The 18,427-nt window shown below is 44.0% G+C and overlaps 1 protein-coding gene across 2 annotated transcripts in view; it reads left to right on the top strand.

Annotated features, from left to right (window-relative positions):
- Nucleotides 1-18,427, top strand: part of LOC126249625 (1-acyl-sn-glycerol-3-phosphate acyltransferase alpha) — a 716,534-nt gene that overhangs the window by 364,222 nt on the left and 333,885 nt on the right. Inside the window, exon 1 of one of the 2 annotated variants that reach the window (XM_049951297.1) lies at nucleotides 16,914-16,986. The exons of the other annotated variant lie outside the window; for it this stretch is intronic. The gene's annotated coding sequence lies outside the window, so the exon portion shown is untranslated. Of the gene's footprint in view, nucleotides 1-16,913; nucleotides 16,987-18,427 lie in introns of those variants that run through there. 2 annotated transcript variants of the gene reach the window in all.

The raw sequence follows: 18,427 nt of genomic DNA, 5'->3' as shown, positions 1-18,427 counted from the left end.
CGTCACGGCGCTATGCCCTGAGCAAACCAATCACCGTTACTATTTTGCAGAAAGTGCGGGAATTTTCCCGCCACAACTGCCAGGGTACACAAGTCATTCCCACGCCTCGCTGGTAGCCCGCCAGAAAGTGTTTTCGCTAAGTTTCTCCGAAGTAACGGAACCTCTAGCCCAGCCGCTACTTCACACCCCAGCGGGCGTGTCTCTTGACAATGTCGGCGTCTGCAAAGCATTCACTCGACTGCCTCACACACGTCGGCTTAACTCTCTCCAGTTCCACAGAGCCCGCCTGTCACCGGACCACCCGGGTGACGAGAGACGCTGCGTGGGAAGTCCGTGTGTTAAGGAAAAGCAAACCTTCCACTGCATGCAACTAGAGAGGAGAATCGTAAGATAGAAATATGAGAGGGGGGCTCATGCCACCTCTCAGCCTTTATTGGGGGAGCATTCCTTTTGTCGAAATTTTCACTTTTAATATAGTACGACAACTACCATCTATCCTCCACTGAAACAGTTACTCTGGCAAACGAGTAGATTCCTTCCTATTCAAGAATATGTAGAGAAATTCAATGAACAAAAATGCACAGTCAGAAACTTAATATTTTTATATTCAAGCCATTTCAGCAGTATCGCCGAAGCAGAAACGAGACTACGTTAAGACATTCAATCAATCAGTTACCAAATCTCCGAACCCATGATAAAACAGTAATCAGAATTCAAAATTATTGCAGTGTTGTTACAGATGAATTAGTCTCATTATCCGTGTGCGTAATAATTTTCAGAACTATACTCTAAAGACTGTCCCTCCAATAATTAACATAAATAGTGTGGTGTCACCGCCAGACACCACACTTGCCTTTAAATCGGCCGCGGTCCGTTAGTACACGTCGGACCCGCGTGTCGCCACTATCAGTGATTGCAGACCGAGCGCCGCCACACGGCAGGTCTAGAGAGACTTCCTAGCTCTCGCCTCAGTTGTACAGCCGACTTTGCTAGTGATGGTTCACTGACAAAATACATTCTCATTTGCCGAGACGATTGTTAGCATAGCGGTCAGCTACGTCATTTGCTACGACCTAGCAAGGCGCCATTATCAGTTGCTATTGATATTGTAAAGAATGTACAGACAAGAGCTACGTTCAACATTAATGGATTAAAGTTAAGTATTCCACCAGCTACATCCTTTTTTTCTAGCCTAACTTCCTTGTCCTGTTCCAGACCTCACGCCAGCCTGCGTGAGCTAAAACGCGTGCCTTTCGGCTTCCTCCAGCCGGCCGAAGTGGCCGTGCGGTTAAAGGCGCTGCAGTCTGGAACCGCAAGACCGCTACGGTCGCAGGTTCGAATCCTGCCTCGGGCATGGATGTTTGTGATGTCCTTAGGTTAGTTAGGTTTAACTAGTTCTAAGTTCTAGGGGACTAATGACCTCAGCAGTTGAGTCCCATAGTGCTCAGAGCCATTTGAACCATTTTCGGCTTCCTCTATTCATACGGGTTGTTCCTCTTGCCAATCCACAACAAATAGTTTGAGAGGAGGCTGGCTTTGGGAGATATAGTTTATAACGATGGCTCAAACCCGAGTTGGACTCCAGTAGAAATGAGCTCAGATGAGACATACGGGAACGTCATTTCATGCTGCTTCAGCTCTACGACAGAAGTCAACAAGAGCAGTGCCTGACGAGTAGTGGCATGCCAGTCGCTCGGCAACCCATGTACAGAAGTGTCCAATGGGAGAAAGATCTGGAGAACGTGCTGGCAGCGGGAAGAGTCGAACGTGTTCTGGATCTACGTAGATCAGGACAGCACGAGCAACGTGTTGTCTTCGAAAGATAACGTCATGGGCATTTTAGAAACTACCCACAGCCAACAGCCTCCACATGTTGGAGATGTAAGGTCTGCTGTCTCAGCTCCCTACTACGTACACTAGAGGTGATCGTGTAAACAGCGATATCCAGTACCGTCACGCCAGGTGGTGTGTCCACGTAAACTTCTACATCATACTCCGCAAGCCACCTAATGGTGTGTCGCGGTGGGTACTTTTGTACCACTAACTGAGCCCTCCAAACCTGTTGCACTCGCGAATGGAGTGTGGGAAGAATCACTGGCTCCAATTAACGAATTTTCTCCTCGTGGTCATTACGCGAGAGGTAATATATTGTCCGACCCTTCCCAGAAAGTGCTCTCTCGAAATTTCAGTAGTAAATCTCTTCGTGATGCGCAGCGCTTCTCTTGTAACGTCTGCCAGCGGAGTTTTTTTGAGCATCTCTGTAACGCTCTTGCACCGGCTAAACCATCCCGAGACGAAACGCGCCGCTCTTCGGTGGATCTTCTCTATCACTTCTATCAGTTCTACCTGGTAAGGAAAATAGACAGAGGAACAGTACTCAAGAATCGGTCGAACAAGAGTCTTTTAAGCCACTTCCTTCGTGGATTAGTTATATTTCCTTAAGATTCTTTCTATGAATTTAAATCTGGCATGTGCTTTTCCCACACTTTGTTTTATGTGGTCATTTCACTTATGACGAATGGAATCTGACAACCTCATATGAAGATGGTATCTGTTTTTTCTGACATGTCCGAAAGAACAGATACCGTCTTTATATAGTTAAGGCTAACAGGGCATTGACCTTATTCTTCTGTGCTGGATTCACACGCATTGCCCGAACTCTTACGGGACATGGTAAGACTTTCTGCCGCGAGTAATGAGTGTAATGGACAGGGGCACTACGAATGTAGTGTGTGGACAAAAAAGTTGGGAATGTGGGTCTCACGGGGAGCGTGCAATGGATGAATCCCTGCAGTCGCACTTTCCTCTGTGCCCTCGGTGGCTCAGATGGATAGCCGGCACGGTAGCTCAGTGTGTTCGGTCAGAGGGACAGCTACCCTCTTTTTTTTAAAAAAAAAAAAAAAACACTGAGAGAATGGATCAACAAAGTACTTAAACGGGTGTCATAGGACGTCCGTCCCGAACAAATTCAAGGGACAGTATAGAACAAAATGTGATTAAAAAAAAAAGAAGATGGATAGGACGTCGGCCATGTAAGCAGGAGATCCCGGGTTCGAGTCCCGGTCGGGGCACACATTTTCAACTGTCCCCGTTGATGTATATCAACGCCTGTCGACAGCTTAGGATCTTGATTTAATTATCATTTCATTCTGACAACCTCCATTCTCCTTGTCAGAGACCTCAGAAACGGATATGTACACTGTGTTGCTGTATAGAGGACCGGGACTCGAAAGAAAAGATGATGCTGTGCCACTACTATACCAGCGTTGTTGGGCACGCCACTATCGCCGTGCCTCTCTCTCCTCTCACGCCAGGGGAAGCTGCAACGACGATCGCCGAGATGACAGTCCACAGTGCTCCAGACGTCATCGCACTGTCTGAGTGAATACTAGTCTTACTTCAAGCAAGTTCATGTTCTAACTCAAAAGTTGATGACGTCGCTGTATGATCCTGCAGGGATAAGCGAGCAACATGTTTGTCATCTCGGACACTAGTCGCGTGGTGTCACTAAAATCGTGCATGGCATTCAGAATGGCCGTCTTGAATCCATCGAATCCACTTTGTGATGACAGTCGTAAGATCCCAATCAATGCAACCAGCAATACTGCGGAGCTATAAATCATAGCCTCGATAGGCTACAATGCTGTCGGTATAGAATTCCGGCACGTGCTGATAGACGTTTCTCCTTCTTTCACGAGGCATAACACGATTGTCTCACAGTGAACCACACTCAAATGCGATTTCTTACTGAGAAACCCCTTTCACTGAAATGCTTAAGTTTTGTAAGCTGTCCAGTCACATTAATGTGGCCACTTGTCAACCTTTTCGAGCCCGGACTGCTCCGAGAAGAGCAGGAAGAGTGTCAGTGGGCTAGGGAAGGTACCGACTGGAATGTGGGGGCCATGCCGATTCCAGTGCGGTGGCCAGCTGCGCTAGCTTTCTCAGTTGAGGATCCGTGTCCCGAACAGCCCGACCGAGGTAGTCCCACAGATTCCCGATTAGGTTTAAATCCGGGGAGTGTAGTGGCCACAGGAGTTCGGTAAACTCACCCTGGTACTCTTCGAACCACGCACATTCACTGCGAGCTGTGTGACACTTTGCATTCACCTGCTGGTAGATACCACGGTGCCGAGGACAAACAAACTGCGTGTAGGAATGGAAATGGTCCCCAAGCACAGATGCAGGGTTGTGTTGATCCACTGTGCCTTCGACAATGACGAGGTGGCCCAGGGAATGCCGTCCAGCCTGAGCCTCTCTGATGATGTGTTTGCTTTCAGACGTTTCACGCCGTACATGCCAATGGCCATCCGTCCGATTGAGCATAAAACGAGATTCATCTGAAAAGACCACCTGTCACCACTCACTGGATGTCCAGTTGCGGTACTGACGTGCAAATTCCAGCATTCGTTGCCGATGAATAGCAGTGAGCATGGCTGCATGAACCAGGCGCCTGCCGTGAAGGCTCATATGCAACGTTCGCTGAAAGGTCGTTGAAAAGATGTAATTGGTAGCCCCTTGGTTCATCTGGGCGGTCAGTTGTTCAAGAGTTGCACGTCTATTCGCTGTACACGTTTCCACATCTGTCGTTCACCCCTGTCATCTACGGCCCGTGGTGCATCACTGCTACCTCCACGCCGGTTTTGAATAGCGCCATTTTGCCATGCACTGTATACTTTAACAACGGCGGCACGCAAGCAGTTTACGAACTTAGCCATTTCGGAAATGCTTCCACCCTTGGCCCCAAATTCAATATCCTGTCGTTTTGGACGTCGGATAAAGCGCTCCGTTTCCGCATTACGACAACAACTTCACTGTTTTCCGCACCCTTTCGACACGATTTTTATAGCTTCCACTGCTAGTGCTGCCACCTGCCGTCTGTGAGTGGTTACTGCACGTTGACATGTTATTGAATTTCGATTCCCCCAAAGGGGGCGGGCTGGCAGCAGCTTAGTACGCCGCACTTCAGCCTACAGAATTTGTAAACCAGAAGAAGCAGTTAATAAACAATAAGAGCAGGTGATAAAAACGGTGACTTAAATTGTAAAATGGCGGAAAATTGTGGAAGGTAAAACATAAAACAAAGGGGCGATGCTAATGAAATACACAGGAAGCAGACAGGCAAAATAGTAGACAGACAATTCAAAAAACACAGCGACAGTCTGGTTTCTGTTCACAAGAGATATAAAAATCACACCCAGCGACAGTATGATTTCCGTTCGCAACACTTGAGAGAAGATGCGCAACACTGAACACTCACTTAAAACACTGCACTAAAAAGTTGGCACGAAGATGTCACACCACAGCCAAGAGCAGATAGGGGGGACCTGGACAGGTGAGGGGAAAAAGGGGGGAAGGAGAGGGAAAACGAAGTGGGGGGGAGCCGACAGACGGAGTGGACTCATAAGGGGGGCAGGGCAGACACGAGAGGGACTGGGGAAAGGCTGAGGAGGGGAGCGCAGAAGGACTCGGAGGAGAGAAGGGATGCAGAGAGAGGGTAGGTTGGGAAAAAACAGGATGGAGGGGGGAGGGAGTCTGAGAAAGGACAGAGGAAGGGAGGGGAAGGTGAGGATAAATGGAGGGAGAGAGGGCATCATCTGGGAGGGGGAGTCGACTGCAGCCACCTCAGGAAAGGAGATGATGGGTGTAGAGGTGGAGGGGGGTTGGAGAGGAGAGGAGCAACCAGGGGATTAGGGGGATCAAGGTGGCGGGGTGGGAGGTGTAGAGGACACGGATATGTTTGAGGAAAAGGAGCAGATGGGGGAAAGAAATCAGGTCATAGAGGATCCGTATGGGGGATGGAAGGCATATACGGAAGGTGAGGCGGAGTGCGTGGTGCTCGAGGATCTGGAGGGACTTATAGAATTTGGGAGGGGGGGGTGGATATCCAGGCAGGACACTGAACATAGGCGATGATCACATTAATTTGATTGGATCGTGCATATCCAGGCAGGAAGAAATTGTTGTACAGGAGTAACAGTCAAGCATACAATAGCATTTTCGTACAGGAGGAAAGATAATTAGTTGTGCATAATGTTCGTTAGTAAAAAAGTAATGAGGTGTGCATTAACTGCAAGTGGTGCTGCATTTCTGTCATGATGCATTGCGAATATGCCAGCATTTACTCGCAGCCTGTAGCACTGGAGCTGACGGCTGGCACTGTTACAGCAGAATGTCAGCAATGCAGCAAATGACGAGCTCATCGTAGATGAAGAAATAGGCATCGTTTGTGAAATCGTTCTGTTCGTTCTGCAGTTTATCATGTAGCTTCTTCCTTGAAGCATAAATTTCTATTTCTTTAAAAATAACTAAATTTATATCTTGGTCCTTGTAACGTTGTTACTTTAATTTGTGGTGTAAGCGGTGCTGATAGACAATAAAAGCGGGTTAAAAGCTGTGAGCTGTCTGGGGAAGTTAACCTTGCATTACTGCGCAACTGTTTCACCAGGTATCCAGTCTAGCTTACCAAATTCCCAACCAGAATAACATTAATTACAATCTTTTAATAGTCATACGACAACCGGTGATATATATATAAAAAAGAGAATTTAAATAACAAGAAATAAATCAGTTTGTATTTCGAAATTTATTTTAACATTGATCATTGAAATTTCAGCATATTAAACGTGAGTCATAATTAAGCTGGTGCCTTATTTAGGACTGTGAAAATGTGAGTTTGTAATCTTACGGAACACATCAAATATGGAGCCAAGATTGGGACACTGCATACAACACTGCATTCATAAAATAACGCACGAAGAACGTTGAAACCTATGCAAGAGGAAATTAACCACAACCAACCGATTCAATTTTCACCCAAAGAAGTTACGTTCGTAGCACAATCCTGTACGTCATGTAATTACCACACACTGGTATACTAAATTCATACTAACTCTCTGTGAGATCTTCCCGAAAAGAATAGCTGAGGGCTACTTTGATGATTACACCACATGCTACACATGGTCAACTTGGTTTACACAAAGTGTGTAACTCCACAATAATTTTGATAATTAAAATAAATTAGATCGAAAAGCAATTTACAAAAGAAAAACCTCAAACTGGTTACTATTGTCTTACTATTAACCTGATTGGTCAAACAATTGTATAAGCACGTGGTACTGGTCTCACAAAGTACACCCCACGTGCGTTGAACATAATGAAAAGTTGCTATATTGAAAAATATTGTCAAGATGAGACTTTGTAATCTCACGCACATTCGCACTGAAGATTGATGATGCTAGTTAGAGTTACTGATCAACACGTGGTTCCACTTTACTCACAAAGTAGTGACAAAGTAACTACCGGAATATATTCTAAACTTCACACTCGAATTACACTGCGTTGCAATTTAAGATAACATTAGATATTTTAGAGCTAAACCTGAAATAAAGGTGATTAAATTTTCAGTTAGGCTGAACTTAAGAAATCCATTTTCCTATGGACTTAGCAGAGACGCGCTTAGCCGGAGATCTTACCACTTCAGACGCTCGCCACGGACAGACTGACCTCCGCTCCTACCGAGCGTGCATCCCAAATACAAACGGAAGTGACCAGAGAGGCAGCTTCCTTTACCAACATGACAAGGGACGGACAGGACCATACTAAGAATAGAAACCTCTCTGCTTTTAGAAAGCGTAGCTACCTGTTCCGACGTTGGTCCTACTGTTCTCTAGCAGACAGGCTTGTCTGCTACCATCCAGCATGCAACTACAAATACATTTGCTCATTCATCCTCTGACACAGAAGGGAAGGGGGATATAGTATTTTATCATATACAGTATATAAAAGAAAGCGGATGTAGGTTCCGTATGAGACTGTGTGACATGAATTACATATAAACTGTGTTTTAAAGTGTAGTAGTCTGACAGATCGTTCTTGTTTATGTGTAAAAGTAACACGTTTCACTGCTCAGTCTCCTCCCAGATAGTTAGAAACACCACAGTAAATTTAGAAGAGGAATTTATCCCGTAAATGACAACAGATTTCAGAAATTAGCATGAAAGGAATCCAACAGAGACCTTTCATCCTTTCCGTACTGAGTGATCCAGCTAAGATCACCCCAAACGGTAGTTAAATGGCGAATCATTCTTAGATGCCACACCCTTTTCCCTTCCAGATGGCGTCGATCCTATCACATGTAGTCAAGGATCATTAGTATCGGTTTTAAATTAATCTTTTCTTCACTATTTCGCTGTTGTAAGTGGACTCTCTTAGCTGCGTCGAGCTGGACCAGATGACTGTATAACACAAACTTCTCCTATAAGACAGCAATCGATTTCCTGCTTAAAACAGATAAATCCTAAGTGCTAAATATTGTAATTTATCTGAAACTACTCTTAGGATTTTGTGCAGTGGAACAATGTTGAATTACATCTCCATTAGAATTACAGTACTAGCACCAGAAATACTATTGATCCATTTGTAAAAGATAAGTTGATACCGATATCTCTGTAATTAATACAGCTATTGAAAGACACTATACTTCAATAAATGACGAGTTTCTCGCAATTCACTTGAGTGAAAAGAGAATTACAACGTCTTAAGCTATTCAGGAAATGTTTGAAACGAACAGCTTAATTGAATCATCCTGTATAAGTCTGTTAACTATTCTCGAACTGTTAAAGATATGTACCTTTAGGTGTAATTTAATCCTTTTTTATCATTACCTAGATAGTTACTTGGCAAATTTTATAGATCATATGATGATTCTCTGTCATCGTTTTTTATTTACTGACAGTCTCATGGCAATCATTGGTTTGGTCCATACTGTTCACAGCGTAGTGAAATGCTTTTGTGACTGCGTCGTAAAAAATAAAAGGATATAATTATCGTTTAAGCTGTGATGTGCTGCTCTCTTCAAGTAAGCATTGCAGCTAGGGTTACCAGGTCCAAAATAATAATATGGGTCCCGACTTTATATTTTGCCAAACATTTTTGCCTAAAAGTCGAATTAATAAATTTAATAATTTTAAACAAAAACAGTCACTTAGATATTTTCAATAGCTTATTAATATTCAGTTACAGTCAGTGTCGTGGTAGATCAACATTAAAAGCGATTAAAATAAGAAAACAGTCGGTAAACAGCCTTATAATTTGTCAATTGTGATAGCAACTAAGTGCTAGATCTTCTTAATTCCTCATTCTTCTGTCTAAGATAGTCTTATATCAAAATAAACTAAAAGTTTTTCATTAATCAAAATAAACAAATATCTCTTCTTTTGGGACGGAAAACGGAAAGATATTCAGTAATATTGTTAATTCCAATTAGATTATCACCTTCTCCTCGTGATACTTATTCCTCGCACTTAGGCCATTAGTTGGATCGGGACCTATTGGCGCATTCTCCACTTCATCGCTAAAAAGCGTGACAAGAGCCGGACATTTCCGACTTTTATGTAATTGGCCGGACACGGCCGCAAAATGCCGGACATGTCCAGTAAAGTCAGACGCCTAATAACCCTAGCTTCATCATACGAAATCTCAAAGACAGGTTCACATCAGACGGCAACAGAACGGAACGGCAGGAAATGTCACCGTCAAATGGAGACGTGGTCACGCTATACGGAACGTCAACACATCGTCATTTCGCTTAGCCCAGTACTGAACGGTGAAATTCAGATTATGAGATACCATTCGTTGGACAAAAAGCCGGAATATGGTATTAGAATTAAGGAACTAGCAAAGATAAAGTTTATTAATGGCCAAAGCAAACCTCAAGACTGATGCTCTTGTTAAAGTTCGTATGGTAAACTGCCGAGAAGGGAAACAATAGAAAAAATGTCATTCAAATATTGCAGAACAGCGACATCTATTTGCTAGAGGAGATATGCCCATCAAACAATATTTTGAATGCAAGGCGTAGAGCATTTCTACCTTTCCATAGCGTTTTTTAAAATTACCAAATAACGTTCAAAATAACCGTTCTTCAACTTAAACTGATCTGGCTTTTTATTGTTAAAAAGGATTAGTTAATAAAAATTGCTTCTTCAACTTATTTTCTTATTTATACACAGTGTAGGCTGTTTCCCCGTTCAGGTATCCTTTTCTTGTCGTTAGCATTCATGCCATCTAGTACGTGCTCCGCTGTATTCACGATTTGGGAAATTTCCTTATTTACCTCTGCGGCCGGATGCCCTTACTTTTGCCACAATCGTCCTTACCTAAGGGAGGAAAAAACTACGCGCCATCTCTCTGTGAATTGTGCAAACTTTGTGCCGTGTGTGATCGTATTTGAACCGTTTGCGCACTATATTTTTTGAGGCGGGAAGTAGGGACCAGTCTAAACGAATTTGGGAAACCGCCTAAAAACCACCCGCAGACTGGCCGGTGAACAAGCTACAGTCGTAAATCCGCTGCGCTGATTCGATCCGGGTGTGGCTCACCTTCTTGTCTCCCACGCTAGCGCGCTTCGCGTCACGCTATAGGCTATACGAGAAGCTTTTATCTGTCGAGGTAATGTAAAACCTAAAACTTTTTCGCTGTCAGTTATGTGTCCAGTCTTGTAGAGGAACACTATTGGCAAAAATATGCAAGTCGTCACGATACGAAAACAAACCACTAAAATAAATGCCACGAAGACACAGAAGCATGAAATCCATTATTATAGCATCAGTGAGTGCGACGAAAATACATTAATTTCGGATGTTGCTCAGACAACGAGAACGTCCCCCTCACCAACGTCAACGTCAAAACTTTCTTCCGGAGAAACCATGACATTGACGTTCCGCTGTCGGCCTGTATGAATGCCGCCATCTGAAATGAACTCTTGAATATTTTGACGTTCCGATACGTCGCGTGTGAAATGATTTTAATTTCGAAGCGCATGCGTCGTCATAATCACGACGTTTACCAAACCATAATTTTGTCGTATTTCATCTACAGTGAAAATGACAAGTTATTCTATCCAGTTCGAGGCCGTACAGAAGGGATAACGAGACAGAAGTGCATCAGCGTCGCAGGCACAGAGGGGGCAAAAAACTGACGGAAAATTACAAGAAAAATATGGTTCAAGAATTAACAGGAAGAGGTACGTCGGTTCTCCCACACGTACGCTGTCTAGGAGAAGAAACATTTCCCTCAGCTGGCGGCTATATACGCAGACCAAGGGCGTTCATACGATAGTTTCTAGGGAGAGGGCTGGACCTGGGGGAACAGGGTACTTTTAATATTTTGGAAGACGAATGGCGACTTGTAGCACAAAAGTGTTCGAGACCCGTCTCTGTTAAGGACCTTCGTAATACTGGCTTCTAAATCATTTTCCTGAAGTAAAAACACCTTACTACATGTAATTTTTTCCTCATCTTGAGAGTTAGGGAGGGCGGCTCTCCCTTGCCTACCGGAGTGGGCGCCCTTGACGCAGAATGTTGTCACATTACCATTTTTATAGAGTCATTTGATCCAAGCGGCATCACAAATAAACGACAGCCACCGGACAGACGTCTGTCATTATAACGTGGTTAATGTGACAACACTGTGTCTGTTTCACACAGCTGCCAGCTACACAACTCGCACGTTTTCAACAATGGAATTCTTGATGCTGTTTCGGTACGGCACTGTAGGGTCTCAAACGTCGGAGAGCAGGTATTGAATAAATGTGCAGCCGGCCGCAGTGGCCGAGCATTTCAAGGCGTTTCAGTGCGGAACCGCGCTGCTACTACGGTCGCAGGTTCGAATCCTGCCTCGGTCGTGGATGTGTGTTTCTCCTTAGGTTAGTTAGGTTTAAGTAGTTGTAAGTCTAGGGGACTGATGACCTCAGATGTCCCACTCTGCTTAGAGCCATTTGAACCATTTGAATAAATGTGCTGTCTGACGATATACTTTCAATTTTTGGCAGTTTCTGTTGGCTGAAGACTGGAAGCAAGGTGGAGAGGATAATTGTGTAATTTATTTGCCCCCCGCCCCCCCCCCCCCCCCCCCAGCCAGTGCTTTTGCAGCTCCCAAGTTTTGGTTGTACGATCTGCGACGCAAATCAATAATAATTCGATAATAAGCCTTCAAAATGGTTCAAATGGCTCTGAGCACTATGGGACTTAACTTCTGAGGTCATCAGTCCCCTAGATCTTAGAACTACTTGTACCTAACTAACCTAAGAACATCGCACACATCCATGCCCGAGGCAGGATTCGAACCTGCGACCGTAGCGGTCGCGCGGTTCCAGACTGAAGCGCCTAGAGACGCTCGGCCACTCCAGCCGGCGGGACTTAACATCTGAGGTCATTAGTCCCCTAGACTTAGGACTACTTAAACCTAACTAACCTAAGGACATCACACACATCCACTCCCGAGGCAGGATTCGAACCTACGACCGTAGCAGCAGCGCGGTTCCGGACTGAAGGCTGATCAATAATGTTAAGTGAGTTGTTGGTCATTGTGGCTATAGACAATTATACACTAATCATTTAAGTTCAACCTTCCTGCAAACAAACGTATGTTTTGCCATTGGTCATCGCCTTCAGTGCTCAAGCAAGTGTTGTGTGTTTTAGCGCGAAAGAAATTTGACTGTCTTGTCGACAGAATGCGATGCAGCTGCTAAACTTGATATCAATAATGTAAGCAATAGTTTGCAAGAAAATGCAAAGTAAAATTACAATAAAAACACTATTCCTGGAAAGATACGAGGGGCGTCCACGAAGTAATACATCACTTTTTTTTCTCTGTCAGTTTCGCTTGAAAAAATGTAGAATTTGCTATAGGACATCGTGGTTTGTTATGGGACATCGTGGAATATTCCGCTTCAGCCCTATAGTTTCAAGAAGTTGTGACAGGTGGTGGCGCTATACGTGGCCTTCAAAATGACGTCTGTAACGGAGGTGTGTTCCAAGCACTGAGTTGTAATTGAGTTTCTTTTGGCGGAAAACAAGAGCATCGCAGATATTCATAACTGCTGGCCTCCGCCCCCGGTAGCAGAGTGGTAGCCGGCACGTTAGCTCAGCGTGTTCGGTCAGAGGGCTGCGTGCTCTCTGTGATAAGAAAAACTGAGCCAAGGATACAACGATCAACTTGAACGGATGTCTTGTGACGTCCGCCCAGAAGAACGCAACGAACTATATCGGAAAAAAAGGTCAGCGCGACAGACTGTCAATCCTAAGGGCCCGGGTTCGATTCCCAGCTGGGTAGGAGATTTTCTCCGCTCAGGGACTGGGCGTTGTGTTGTCCTAATCATCATCATTTCATCCCCATCGACGTGCAAATCGCCGAAGTGGCGTCAAATCGAAAGACTTGCACCTGGTAAACGGTCTACCCGACGGGAGGCCCTAATCACACGACATTTATTTTATAACTTCTGGCAGTGAACAAAAGCACGGTGAGTCGTTACGCGAGGCGCCTGTCAACATCGCAACAGCGCCACGCAAGCCTGTGCGATCTCCCGTGTGCCGACCCGCAGCACACGGCTGTCTCTCTTGCTATGTGTTCGTCGCCACAGAAATGCAAACGAACTTCTCCGTGACAACGCAAGACCTCACACAAATCTGCGCTCCCCAGAGGAGTTCACAAAACTTCACTGGACTGTTCTTCCTCATCCACCGTACGGCCCTTTCCTCGCACCTTCCAGTTTCCATCTGTTTGGCCCAATGAACGATGCACTTCGCAGGAAGCAGTACGTACACTACTGGCCATTAAAATTGTTACACCAAGAAAAAATGCAGATGATAAACGAGCATTCATTGGACAAATATGTTATACTAGAACTGACATGTGATTACATTTTCACGCAATTTGGGTGCATAGATACTGAGAAATCAGTACCCAGAACAACCACCTCTGGCCGTAATAACGGCCTTGATAGGCCTGGGCATTGACTCAAATTGAGCCTGGATGGCATGTGCAGGTACAGCTGCCCATGCAGCTTCAACACGATACCGCCGTTCATCAAGAGTAGTGACTGGCGTATTGTGACGAACCAGTTGCTCGGCCACCATTGACCAGACGTTTTCAATTGGTGAGATATCTGCAGAATGTGCTGGCCAGGGCAGCAGTCGAACATTTTCTGTATCCAGAAAGGCCCGTATAGGACCTGCAACATGCGGTCGTGCATTATCCTGCTGAAATGTAGGGTTTCGCAGGATTCTAATGAAGGGTAGAGTCACGGGTCGCAACACATCTGAAATGGAACGTCCATTGTTCAAACTGCCGTCAATGCGAACAATAGGAGACCGAGACGTGTAACCAATGGCACCCCATACCATCACGCCGGGTGACACGCCAGTATGGCGATGACGAATACACGCTTCCAATGTGCGTTCACCGTGATGTCGCCAAACACGGATGCGACCATCATGACGCTGTAAACAGAACCTGGATTCATCCGAAAAAATGACCTTTTGCCATTCGTGCACCCAGATTCGTCGTTGAGTACACCATCGCAGGCGCTCCTGTCTGTGCTGCAGTGTCAAGGGTAACTGCAGCCATGGTCTCCGAGCTGATAGTCCATGCTGCTGCAAGCGTCGTCTAACTGTTCGTGCAGATGGTTGTTGTCTTGCAAACGTCCCCATCTGTTGACTCAGGGATCGAGACGAGGCTGCACGATCCGTTACAGCCATGCGGATAAGATGCCTGTCATCTCGGCTGCTAGTGATACGAGGCCGTTGGGATCCAGCACGGCGTTCCGTATTACCCTCCTGAATCCACCGATTCCATATTCTGCTAACAGTCATTGGATCTCGACCAATGCGAGCAGCAATGTCGCGATACGATAAACCGCAATCGCGATATTCTACAATCCGACCTTTATCAAAGTAGGAAACGTGATCGTACGCATTTCTCCTCCTTATACGAGGCATCACAACAACGTTTCACCAGGCAACGCCGGTCAACTGCTGTTTGTGTATGAGGAATCGGTTGGAAACTTTCCTCAAGTCAGCACGTTGTAGGTGTCGCCACCGGCGCCAACCTTGTGTGAATGCTCTGAAAAGCTAATCATTTGCATATCACAGCATGTTCTTCCTATCGGTTAAATTTTGCGTCTGTAGCACGTCATCTTCGTGGTGTAGCAATTTTAATGGCCAGTAGTATTGATGATGGCTCTGACGTCGATCTGTAGAGGCCTACCATGCGGAGGCTCTTCCATTAAGGTGGTGTAAGGCAGTCGCACGGAACGTAGATTACGTTGAAAAATAGAGTTTTGTAGCCAAAAGAGTGGGGAATAACATAGTGCATAGCAATCCTGAATAAAACCAACCTGCTTTCAAAAAATATGTGTGTTGCGTTACTTATTGAATGCCCCTCTATATTTTCGCAACTTTTAATTATAGCCTATTTTATGTATTTTCTAATTAATAATTTATGCACTATTAATAATTTATGAGGTTCAGGTAAAATCTGTTCTTTATTATACGTCATACTAAAATCAAGGTATAGTAGCAGCCAAAAAATAATATATAGGTCTTACGTTACTTTCAGTTTATCTAGGAAGTCTATACAATTAGTAATTTACCAGTAAAACCCAGATTCCTTAAGGAATCGAACTACCATATATAGAACCCTTTCGAACCTCTGATTACAAATGAGGTAATGTGTTAAATAATTGCGTTAAGTATGTAAGCTAGAAAATTTTAAAAAAGTTTTGAAATTATGCTTAAAGTTGTCATAAGTCGTTAAGTGCTCTCATTATGAAACACTACATGAATATAAACTGGGAAATTTGCGCTATATTTTAAGCGGAAGCTTTTTTATCACGCATCTCAATGTTTATGATGCCATATCGCCTGAACTATCTGTCGTACAAAAATATAATTTTGCAGGTACATTCAGTGGTGTATGTGAATAATGTCTGCAAACTGTGTTGCGAATAGCGTTCGTACTAAAGAAGTAATAAATTAAAACGTCATACCTGATACTACCGTTTTACTGCATGAACAGCGGAAATGTAGTGATGAACTTTTTTCCTTTCATCATTTTGTGGGGATTGTCTGCGAGGAGAAGTTCAAAAAGATTTGAGGAGCGCCGGAACAAAAACCGATAAATCCGCATTTCCTGTTAATACAAACAGTAACAAATAGTGATCTCTAAATGGCTCAACAAGCTATAAAAAGAAGAAACGCACCATAAAACACTTGATGTTAAGTTGTGCTGAATATTATTTTGTGGCAGCATTTATTATTACTCCCGTATCTCCCCCCCCCCCCCCCCCTACAGCTCAAACACGCGAATACAGCAAAAGTGGATATATCGGGTATTGTTCTGGCGCTCCTCATTTTAAATTATATGATTATATGTAAAGTTTGTGAGAAATCGCCAATTCTCAATCACTGGATGAATATGTCCGGGCATTTACGTACCTTCAATTCCCTTGCCTCGAGACATATACACAGTTTCTAACGTGGCTTAATATGTTAAACTTTTAACATAAGATTATACATTTTAATGAGTATTAAAGCATTTTAAATTTTTTAAGTGACTAGGTGAAATATTGAAAATCAAATTTTTGAACCCCTGGTAGATGTTAGAGAGGCAACCTGCAAATTGGTTGGGTTCCGGTTTCCGGGATAGTCGTTTAGTAATATACATATACATTTACTGCAACTTACACTTCATTCGTTGTGTGCAATACTTTTAATGAATACAGTTCATTTAAACAATATTTTACAACAACGTTTCTTTTATTAAACCAACTGACAAGATTATAAAGTCTGCTAAAACTGCGTAAAAAAAACTGCAGGAAGGTAGCGTTACGGCCGGGGAGGGAAAAGGGGGGGGGGGGGGGGCGGCGCAGCCTTGGCAGTTCTGTCAGGGGCGTAAGATCAACTATCAACGGCTCTGTGTATTTCGATGGAGTGCCAACGGGAACCTACTGTCCGACGACCTGTACGGCAGTCAGTAGCGTGGTAGTATACACAAGGGTTGCGCAACCTGGAGACACAGCTGGCGCACGTAATGCTGTGTGAGGCAGGCGCCTGCGCCACTCAACTCCAATCACGTGTAACTTGCGCGCGCCAGTGGGAAGGTAGCGCGGCAAGCGGTTAGGCAGTCCCACTGCCTGCCGCCGCTCCGGTAAGTCCGCTGGCGCACTATTCGTTACTCGCTTCTCTGTCACGTCTACGGGAATTTCTTGCACCAGGCGACAGGGCGCACCCGTTCCTCGAAATCAGTTTCGTTTTATATCATTAATTTCCAGTGCAGTTATGAGGACAATTCAAATTGGAGTTAAGCATATTTTTCATAGATGGCAGCACTGAGCGACTCGGTTGGCGCATGCGCAGAAGAATCTTCAGTACTAAGCGGTGGTGAAGACATGTTAGGGGAAACGTAAATGTGGGTGTGTATTGGTGGCGCGAATTATGAACTAACGCATCACCTGGAAACGTACTCCTCAACTGAAGTGACACCAGTAAAGTCTGTTGAGATGAGAGTGCGTAGGAATAATTATCCGTACACACACTCTGTCTGCAGCCTGGAAGATGTTGAGTTACCTACCTATCCTTACTCTGCGTGTAAGTGCGGGACACTCCTCTCACACGGCTTCATAAATAGGAGGAGTAGTGCTTAAGTTTCAGTCATCACCTCGAAGAAATGAAGTTATGTAGTTTATTTGTTTGGTTTTTTGATAGTAGAGTCTGCAGCATGAGCTAAATCGAAACATATGATATTTTATAAAAAGTCAATTCCAGTAGCCGCAATGTAATCTTTATTTGTTTGTATTTAGAGGTCTCTACGCAACAAGGCTGCCTGTTTCGGTTTACAATGCCATTTTCACGTGTACTATAGTGGATGTCGTGAATAGTGAGTCGTATATACGTCTATAACGTCATTTTTATAAAATACATTTTTGCTTAGGTTTAGGAGGATTTGACGATCATATGCGATCCACAGGCCAACTGTGAGCTGTCTGTTATGAAATAATATTATTATAATCACGCATTCTTTATAATACCAAAATTTTCATGATAATTGTTTGACAGCTGTCTGACAGTTGGGATCCTTAGGTGCAGTATTTTTGCATATTTTTCATCTTTGAAAGTCAGGGATGCTGTGTTTGTTGCAGAGATATTATTTGGTTAAGAATTTATTGTATATGTGTTATCAATGATTTGATATGTTCATCCTTTCTCGTGGTCGAAAATTACAAGAAAATCTTCCAAGTAGGGCTTGGGTTTCATGGCAATTTGTTCATGTAGGAAGTCGTGTGGAAAAATTTTCGTATGTGTATATATCTCAAATTTTTCCAATTTTGTACAGGGTTTTCATGTGCTCTGCTTTGTGGTTTTCATTCTTAAGATGTGGGTAGAAAGTTGATCAATTGCTTTCGCATGGTGTCATACGTTCTTTCAACATAATGTTGATGTTTCTTCCTGTTTGCCTGGTGCAGAATTACGTAAAGTATTCACAAGGAATTTTATAGACTACTGAGTTCGAAAATTCTGAGATTTTGGCGTTGCCTGATCTTATTCGTGTTTTCAGATTACTGGTCGTGCGAAACGCTAATTTTCCATTT

Source organism: Schistocerca nitens, chromosome 3 (assembly GCF_023898315.1).
Source record: "Schistocerca nitens isolate TAMUIC-IGC-003100 chromosome 3, iqSchNite1.1, whole genome shotgun sequence".
In the NCBI taxonomy this organism is placed as follows: Eukaryota; Metazoa; Arthropoda; class Insecta; order Orthoptera; family Acrididae; genus Schistocerca; species Schistocerca nitens.
The sequence above is the reverse complement of the archived record's forward strand: the minus strand, read 5'-3'. Positions and strand labels throughout refer to the sequence as shown.